Source organism: Tachypleus tridentatus, chromosome 8 (assembly GCF_004210375.1).
Source record: "Tachypleus tridentatus isolate NWPU-2018 chromosome 8, ASM421037v1, whole genome shotgun sequence".
Taxonomy (NCBI): Eukaryota; Metazoa; Arthropoda; class Merostomata; order Xiphosura; family Limulidae; genus Tachypleus; species Tachypleus tridentatus.
The window spans coordinates 84,481,131-84,490,471 of record NC_134832.1 but is presented as its reverse complement, the minus strand read 5'-3'; positions in this window follow the sequence as shown (position 1 = coordinate 84,490,471).

Sequence of the window (9,341 nt, the reverse complement as noted above, 5' to 3'; positions counted from 1 at the left end):
CTAGACAAGTGCAACCACCACCACCACCAGTTACTGCTCTTATGCAGCTATTTTTAACTGAATAAAGAAAATGATTAAGATATTTATAACACCATGAAGTTAAAAGCATGGGACATGTTCAGCAACGTATTGTAACTCATACCTGGGGCCATCCAGTTGGGAGCTCGGAGTGCTAGGCAACACCTGGTATTTCCACCATGTATAGTAATTTGAAGATCACATAAATTTTACCTAACTAGTAAACTTTTATCAATGAGATTACTCCACGTATTTTCATATTATAATATTTGTTTTAATTGAAAGTCACAAAAATGTTATTACATATATTGCTTACTCCACATATTATCATAAAACATATTGTGTACATCCAATTTACTTTGTGTTTCTGTATAAGAGAAATTCAAATTAATAGCAGTCGTTTTTCATTACTCTCTTGTGGAAAATATACTAAAAAAATAAACTAACAAAAATACAGTATAATGTTTCAGTAAAAGCTTTTACATTGTGATAATTTCAAATATACTTCATGTTTTAGAGTTTTCTCTTTAAATTAATATAAACCAACATTTCTGCAAAACAAATTTTTTTCTAATTTTTACACAAATAAATGAGCAGAACAAAAATAAAAGCAAATTGTTGTTCACAAATTACACTAAAGACTCTTCCTTAAAAGAAAAATGTATCCATAAGGACAGATGATACTGTTATGTGGTGTCAAATAAAATGAAATAAAACTAAAAAGTGCCAAACTAACCGTTTTACTGAAAATTGTTAAAAAATGTTTTCTGTGTGTTTGCACAGGAAGTGTTCATAGTGATAGGTCAGATTATTTAATCAAATTTTTCTGTTTACAAATAATTTTACTTTTGAATTGCATGTAATATGTATACATCTCAACTATTAATTAGTTAAGGTGGAATGTTTATATCACACCACTGTCCTGTAACATAGACCAATTTTATGTCTGCTTTATACTCATAGTTGACATCTTTCATTAGTTTGAATATTTTCATTCAAAATAATACACAAGACTAGAAACTATGTCTAAAAAATTATGGAAATTACTTTAATAAAAAAGATGACTTAGCTCTACCTTTGTTAATTCATTCTATATTTTATGTTTAAAATCTGTAACTTTCTATGAATTTTATCCTTGTTAAAGGATTATATAAATCATACACCAGAAAGTCTAACCTATAGGCTATATCCTCCAGTCACATACTGTCTTTCAAAAATATCCACAAATCTCTCTGACATCTTCTAAAACATTATTTATAAGAAAGAGAATGAGGAATTATGAACAGGCTAACTCATACACAATACAGCTGTTGAGTTATTCGGGATACAGGTTCAAAGTTGATATTGCTGAGCTTACCTCAGTCAAGTAAGTAATACATTTTAATGCACTTATAGATTAGTTAGAAACTATACTAATTATTATAGGTTGTTATAATATTTTTACACATTATTATTTTGTGCTCCTAATTTAATTTAGTAAAGTACTAAAAACAGTGTTAACTTTTTCCAGACCAACTACAATAAAGTACAAAATAGACAAATAAGAATTAAATTTCTTGCTTACCTATGTATGTATGTTTCTTATTTATTGTTATAAAAGGGAGTACAATGTAAAACATGGAATATTATTAGGTTAGACAAGAAAACATGAATAAAACAATTTTTCAGCAAATTATAAGATATGAGGAAATTCTAAAAGTTATGTAAATGAAATCTGAAAACTCTAAGGTGAAAAAAAAATAGTTTTAACCTTAACATGAAAACAATCTTGCATTTAGACTAGTCAGTCTGTTGCTCCATAAATTCACAAAGAATCTTTAGTAAAACAACTTGTTTAGAAAATATTTTTTTTATGTGTACAAAATAGTTTTAAATTTTACTAAAAGCTTGGCAAATTTTATGTAGATATACTTCCTACATTTAAAATTTATGTAATTATAGTTTCATGGTTGCATATTGGTTAAAAGAGTTAATGATGAAAATAACCAGCAGTTTAATACAAGTTCCTAATAATCAACAAAATAAACATGACAATATTTATTATTCCTCATTACTACAGACTTTTCTAGCAGCTGGCTGATTATCTGTGATTAGATTGGAAGTTTCTACTAATAACAAAATTGATATTCAACTTTATGGCATTTCTAGATATAAGCAAGTCAACTGTTACTGTTATGAAAAAAATCCCTATCAGTAGCAAAGAAACCATAACTTGACTAGAAATCTAAACATTAAGCTATATAGCCAATAAACTTTACATCAGTCCTTAACAAGCTTCCAATCTGGTAACAAGATGGTTAGCTGGAGAGTTATTCCACATTTACTTAAAGTCAAAGAAAGTTTTATATGTATTATATATAACAGTTTAAAACATTACAAATAATATCTCTATGGAAGCATCCTATTACTATAAACAGTAAGCACAGTTGTAATGTACGCACTTGATTTATCCATTCTTCCTTCCTTGATGGAATTGCTGCAATGACAGAAAGGAAGGATTTATATAAGACATTGAAACAAAAAAAAATAAACCATAACTTTTTTGTATTTATGATGTGTTAATGATGTCCACTTGTTAAAGTTATTTGTTTTTCAGCATAACATATACTGGAAGTGGAATCAGATTAACTCACTGAGAACTGACAATAAAAAAGGTCCAGAGTTTCAAGGCATAGGGTTTTGGACTGATGCAGGTGATATATGAAAAACCACAGAATTCTTCAAATGGAACATAGAACACTCTCATATGATGAGAGAACTCATCAGGCGAAGCATCAGTGAACAGGTATGGACTCAACTTAGGTAAAGATAATGGAACACTGATGGTGATACTGGAGTGGTGAGCCACCAATATAAATCCTGGGGTGGAGGAGGGGGCAGATGAACTATTTTATTCAAGATTACAGTGAGTGGTTCTACTGCATATGCAAGGACCAGTGGAGAAGATGCATGTATGTGTGTGTGTGATCCAAAGAGGTAAGTGGTTTAAGTGAAGCCATGGTCTCCATCATCAAAATATCTCTTCTACACTATAAATAGCACATGTGTGGATCCTAGTGACGAGTAACTTGCACGCTGATGGAAGAAGGTCGAGTACAACTGAGAGAGGAGTTGAAAATCACTTCCAGGTGAATATTGAGTGCAAGTGAGGAAAAATTTGGAAATATTGATGAACACCACCTCTTTGAGACACTGTGTATAGATAAGACTGGGTGGAGGAGGAAACAAAACAAGTAGGGGAAGAAAACTGGAGAGAAAGACTATGGGTAAAAAAGGATAGTAACCCCTCTGTGAACAAAAAAGTGTGACCACAGTTGCTCACTGGACCCAATTCAATTCTCAACTTGGTAATGACTAAAAAGCTCAATGAGTCAGATTCCAGGTAGAAAAAGAAAGCTGATAAGAAGAAATTGAAGAAACGGGAAACTGGGGACGAAAACAAGGTATAATGGTGGGGGATTCAGTTTGGCACGATGTGGAAACTAAGGACAAAAGCGAGGATTGATGATGGGTAGCTTCAGCTTGAGATAAAATCAAATTAGGATTATTACAAAAACTTGTGGAAAAAAGCAAAGAGAATGATAATCACCTACGAAAATTTCTCTGGGGCATGGTGGAGTGCTTCAGACTTAGGCAGAGAAAGGAGAGGTAAAGATTAGGCTAATAGACGTATAGTATATTATAAATATTATACTAACACACATCTACATAAATTTTTGTGTAAATTAAACAACAAATAAACTGTTTATAAACAAATAGCCTTAAATAGGAGGAGCAGAAAGTGTTCGTACATTTCAGAACGTGTGAAAAACTGATATTCCCGTAAAATTTGTTTAGTTTGGCGAATAAACTATATTATACCATTCCAGAACTAGACACTGGATTTATAATTATTGGAATTTAGCCAGCAAAAAATTTACTTCCGGCAATTTAGCGCCGTCTCCGTCATTATCTGCTTGGTCATTATGGCGAACAGGAAACAACTGTCCAGTGATTTAAAAAACCGAATTATTGTAAAATACAAGTCTCGTGTGTCTCTTTCCGGTATTACTACACAACTTAATGTGCCGAAATCTACTGTCCAAAGCAGAATTGCCAAGTTTAAGCTTACAGGACCAACTGCTAACCTCCCTCGTTCCGGACGCCCCATCAAAATTCCAGAGAGAACCAAGAGGAAGGTTCTCAGAGAAGTTAGTAGGAACCCTCGTTTAACACGTAATGACATACAGACACTGGTAAGGGAAACTGGTGTTGAAGTAAGCACCTCTACAGTTACGAACATGTTACGCTTTTCTGGGTTCAAAGCATGCCGTCCTCGTAGAACTCAATATTTAAAGCCTGTTCATTTAGAAGCACAATTGAGGTATGCAAGAAAGCATGTAGATAAACCCTTTACCTATTGAAAGAGTATTCTTTGGTCAGACAAGACTAAAATCAAGCTTTTCGGCCACAGTGATGTTCGCAATATTTTCCGTAAGAAGGGGGAACGAAATCTTCCAAAGAACAACGTCTCTACAGTTAAACACGGAGGTGGCTCGATCATGCTATGAGGTTCCTTCAGCTCTTATTGTGTAGGCAAACTTCACCGTGTCAACGGAATCATGAAAAAAGAAGAGTACGTTGACATATTAGTCACTTATATCAAGAATGATGCTCGGAACTTGCGGCTTAGGCGTCGTTGGATCTTCCAGCACGACAATGACCCTAAGCACACATTAAAATATGTGCAATCCTGGTTGCAGAGGAACCATGTAAGTGTTCTGGAGTGGCCATCGCAGTCACTCGATCTCAACCCAATTGAAAACGTTTGGCATGAGTTGAAGACCAGGGTTCATCAGTGTCATCCGAAAAACTTGCAAGAGTTGGAAGCATTCTGTAAAAAAAGAATGGAAGGAAATACCAGTCGAGTACTGTAAAACGATCATGGAGGGCTGTGAGGAGATATTGCGCCAAGTAATTCACCGGAAAGGCTACACATGTTTGGTTATTTGTTTATAAACAGTGTATTTGTCGTTCAATTTTCATAAAAATTTATATAGATGTGTGTTACTATAATATTTATAATATACTGCACTTTTATTATCCTAATCGTGATACTTTTTAAGATATGAAGAAAAAACTACTCACGACGCAGGGGTACGAACACTGTCGTAACTGTAGCTGTTTGCAGAGGGAGGTATTGTCTTGGAATTATTAATTGAAATTAGACAAAAAAAATTGGATAAATGTGACAGCTTAACAATAGCTCAAGCAATAACACTTTTATTATTTATCTTAATAATGTGTTTATTACTGTTGTTTTTGAATTAAGCACAAAGCTATACAATGGGCTCTCTGTGCTCTGCTCACCAAGGGTATCGAAAACCGGTTTTTAGCGTTGTAAGTTCGTAGACCTACCGCTGAGCCACTGGGGGGCATAATGTGTTTAACTTTTCATATTTAGTTTAGAATGAAATAGAAAATAGTATTAAGAAGCAGTAAAAGTTTGTAACTCTTCCTTTAAAATTTAAGATTATCTCTCACCTTTTGAAAAATTATTACAATAATTTCAAAATTAGAACTATAAAATGATAGTAAGAAATCATTTAATAGTTTGGTTTGCACTTTGTACAAAAGTACAAGAGGGCTACCTGTGCTTGCTGCTCCTAATTCAGCAGTGAAAGGCTGGAAAGAAAGCGACTTGTCATCACCACCCACCATCAATTTCAAGATGTGATGTAACTTAAATAATAAAAATGTAGATTTACTCTATTTTATTGTTTAGTAGCTTCTGGCGTGAGGGAATAGCTCTTTGTGAATTACTTTTCACAGTGGGAAGTATATAATATTAGCTTAGAGCTTTGGTTCCGAGTAAAACCAAGTGTGTGACACAATTAACATTTTTAAGTCTAAGGAAATTATATAACTTCATAAACTAACTATAAGCCGTTCGTTTATTGTGTGTAGTTATAAGATAATAAAAGTAAGTTATTCGTTATAATAACTGTCACATTAGAATAATATGCGAGTTTTATTAGTGAAAGCAACACAGCAAGTGACCTATAACACAATGTCTGAAAGAAGCTATAAACAATTTAGAAATGTATTCAATACTTTCACAAGATTTTGTACCTACAGAAGATTAGAAGTGTGTTTACCAGTCTCAAATTTTTTATGCAGTTATAATCTACGGAAAGTGGATGAATAAACAGTGAGTCATTCATTTAATATTTTAGTTGTAGCAAATTGTATTAGTACATACGGTAAAATATACAAAAAGTTTTAATATAATTAAATCTAGAGACTGTTACAGCTTATTTGTTATAATCTAAGAGGCAGTTGTTAAAATAATGATTTTAATATAATTAAATTTAAACATTGATTATGTGTGGAAGTATGGTGTCCGCCTTTATAAAACTCTTGTAAGATGAAACTATAAAGTATCATGTGTAAATAATATATTTTCTCAAGTTACATATAGCATAAAGTCAAACTAGTGAAAGCGTAAGTTTAATTATTGCATAATACTTAATTGTTTTGGGAATTTCGCACAAAGCTACTCGAGGGCTATCTGTGCTAGCCGTCCCTAATTTAGCAGTGTAAGACTAGAGGGAAGGCAGCTAGTCATCACCACCCACCGCCAACTCTTGGGCTACTCTTTTACCAACGAATAGTGGGATTGACCGTCACATTATACACCCCCACGGCTGGGAGGGCGAGCATGTTTAGCGCCATAATACTTAATAAAAATTTTACTGATGACGCTGAGGTACACTGAAAACAATTTGCTTTAGTAACACAATGCATATGTAGAAGCCTATATTTTTATTCTTGTAGTTTTTCTGGGGGTGGTAAAAAAAACGGTCATTGTCATTGCTCAGCCAACTCAGGAGGATTATGGGTAATGTATAGGGATTAAGGATGACCCATGTAACATTCAATCTCTCAAAAGATAAAAGCCAATAAATGTACTGTCGGATTGCCTGGATGTCTCTGAACTAATTTTTACTCATGTAACATATAATCTTTCAATATAATAAAGCCGATAAATTTATTGTTGGATTGCCAACTCCCGAGGCCTGAAAAAAATCCATGCAACTGATGTGATCCATGAAATAGTAATGTGAACTCAGGAATCCATTGTACAAGAAAAGGTTCATGAAATTCAAATGCAGAAATATTGAGATAAGAATGATAATGTTGTTTAGAATTAAGCACACAGCTACACAATGGGCTATCTGTGCTCTGCCCACCACGGGTATCGAAACCCGGTTTTTAGAGTTATAAGTCTAGAGACATACCGCTGAGCAACTGGGGGAAAGACAAGAATGAACTAATAAATATCAACGTGTGAATTGTTCGAATGAATAAAATAATGTCAAAAAGTAACTAATTCATTAAATAAATTGTCGCACTAGAAAACTACACACACACAAATGTATTAAATCAAAAGTTGCCAATTGAGAAGTGATAGGTCAGTATAGGAGTGTAGAGGGAGCCACATGCATCACGTATGCCGTTTATGCCATATTGTTTAATAGATGACGCATGATGGTTTGCATGAGAGATAAATGTTAGAATCTTTCAATTCCAATAGGGAAGAAAGGAAAATGTGGCATGCCTAAAGAAAAAAGTTCACAAATAGAGGACAGCACTGAATGAGAATCGGCCTGGCATGGCCAAGCGCGTGAGGCGTGCGACTCGTAATCAGAGGGTCGCGGGTTCGCGCCAAACATGCTCGCCCTCCCAGCCGTGGGGGCATTATAATGTGACGGTGAATCCCACTATTCTTTGATAAAAGAGTAGCCCAAGAGTTGGCGATGAGTGGTGATTACTAACTGCTCTTCCTCTAGTCTTACACTGCTAGATTAGGGACGGCTAGCGCAGATAGCTTTCGAGTAGCTTTGCGCGAAATTCAAAAACCAAACAAACAAACCTCTATTCTTGTTTGGCCTAACACGGTTTGCAAGCTTAGCTTACTTTTCACAGTGGAAGATTGGTATCTAATGTACTCGTAAAATTAATAAAGTTTTTGGTTTTTTTTAAATTTTGCGCAAAGTAACACGAGGGCTATCTGCGCTATCCGTCCCTAATTTAGCAGTGTAAGTGCTCGACTCGTAAACCGAGGATCGTGAGTTCGAATACCCGTCACACCAAACATGCTCGCCCTTTCATCTATTGAGGTATTATAAAGTGACAGTCGATCACACTATTTGTTGGTAAAATGACAGCCCAAGAGTTACCGGTGGGTGTTGATGACTAGCTGGCTTCCCCTCTAGTCTTTTACTACTAAATCAGTGACGGCTAACGCAGATTAGCCTTCTTGTAGCTTTGTGTGAAATTCACATCAGACCAAATCTCTTCCTAAGAGTTCTTTGACAAAGGCATCACGTTACGTATGTAATGATACGTAACGTCAAAATGCAATTCTAAAGCAAACCAATTCACCGCAACTTTGTATCAGTGTGGTTGCTACGTGACTTGCTAATTTGTATAATCAATATCGTTTTTATAACTTACTCAATCATGTGCACTATGAAAATTACATATACTAAGAAAACTACTTCTTTTTTGTCCTTGCTTCTAAATTGCGCATATTGAACTAAATTACTTGAAATACACAATTTCTTCTTGGCCTTAATTTTTGTTCAGGTCTATCCGGCATCACTTTTGGATTTTTTTCTTCTCTGTCAGTTAGGGCTTCTTTAGTTTTGGAAAATCGACGTCTTGGAATTCTGAGCACCTGATTAAGGCTAGAGGTTTGGATTGGTTTTTTGGAATTTCGCACAAAGCTACTCGAGGGCTATCTATGCTAGCCGTCCCTAATTTTGCAGTGTAAGACTAGAGGGAAGGCAGCTAGTCATCACAACCCACCGTCAACTCTTGGGCTACTCTTTTACCAACGAATAATGGGATTGAGCGTGACCTTATAACGCCCCCACGGCTGGGAGGGCGAGCATGTTTGGCACGACTCGGGCGCGAACCCGCGACCCTCAGATTACAAAGCGCACGCCTTAACGCGCTAGGCCATGCCAGGCCCATTAAGGCTAGAGAGTAGATAAGGTATTTCTTGAAACTCGTAAAAGTCGTTATACGTCACAATTAGTGAGAGAGTCTGTTATTGTTGCATTATTAAACAGATTTTTGTGATTAACTTCAGAAGATAGATGTTTTTCTTTCTGATTGTTTTCTTGCATATATTTTTGTGCTTAAGTTATCTTGTTAACCTAAAAGTTTTGAAGTAGTGTGTTACAATTATATTATTCAGTTAGTTAAAAGGGTTGTTTGTAAAACTGCGGTCTAACATTTTTGAAGTGTACGATCTATTTAACTTGTAAGAGTTC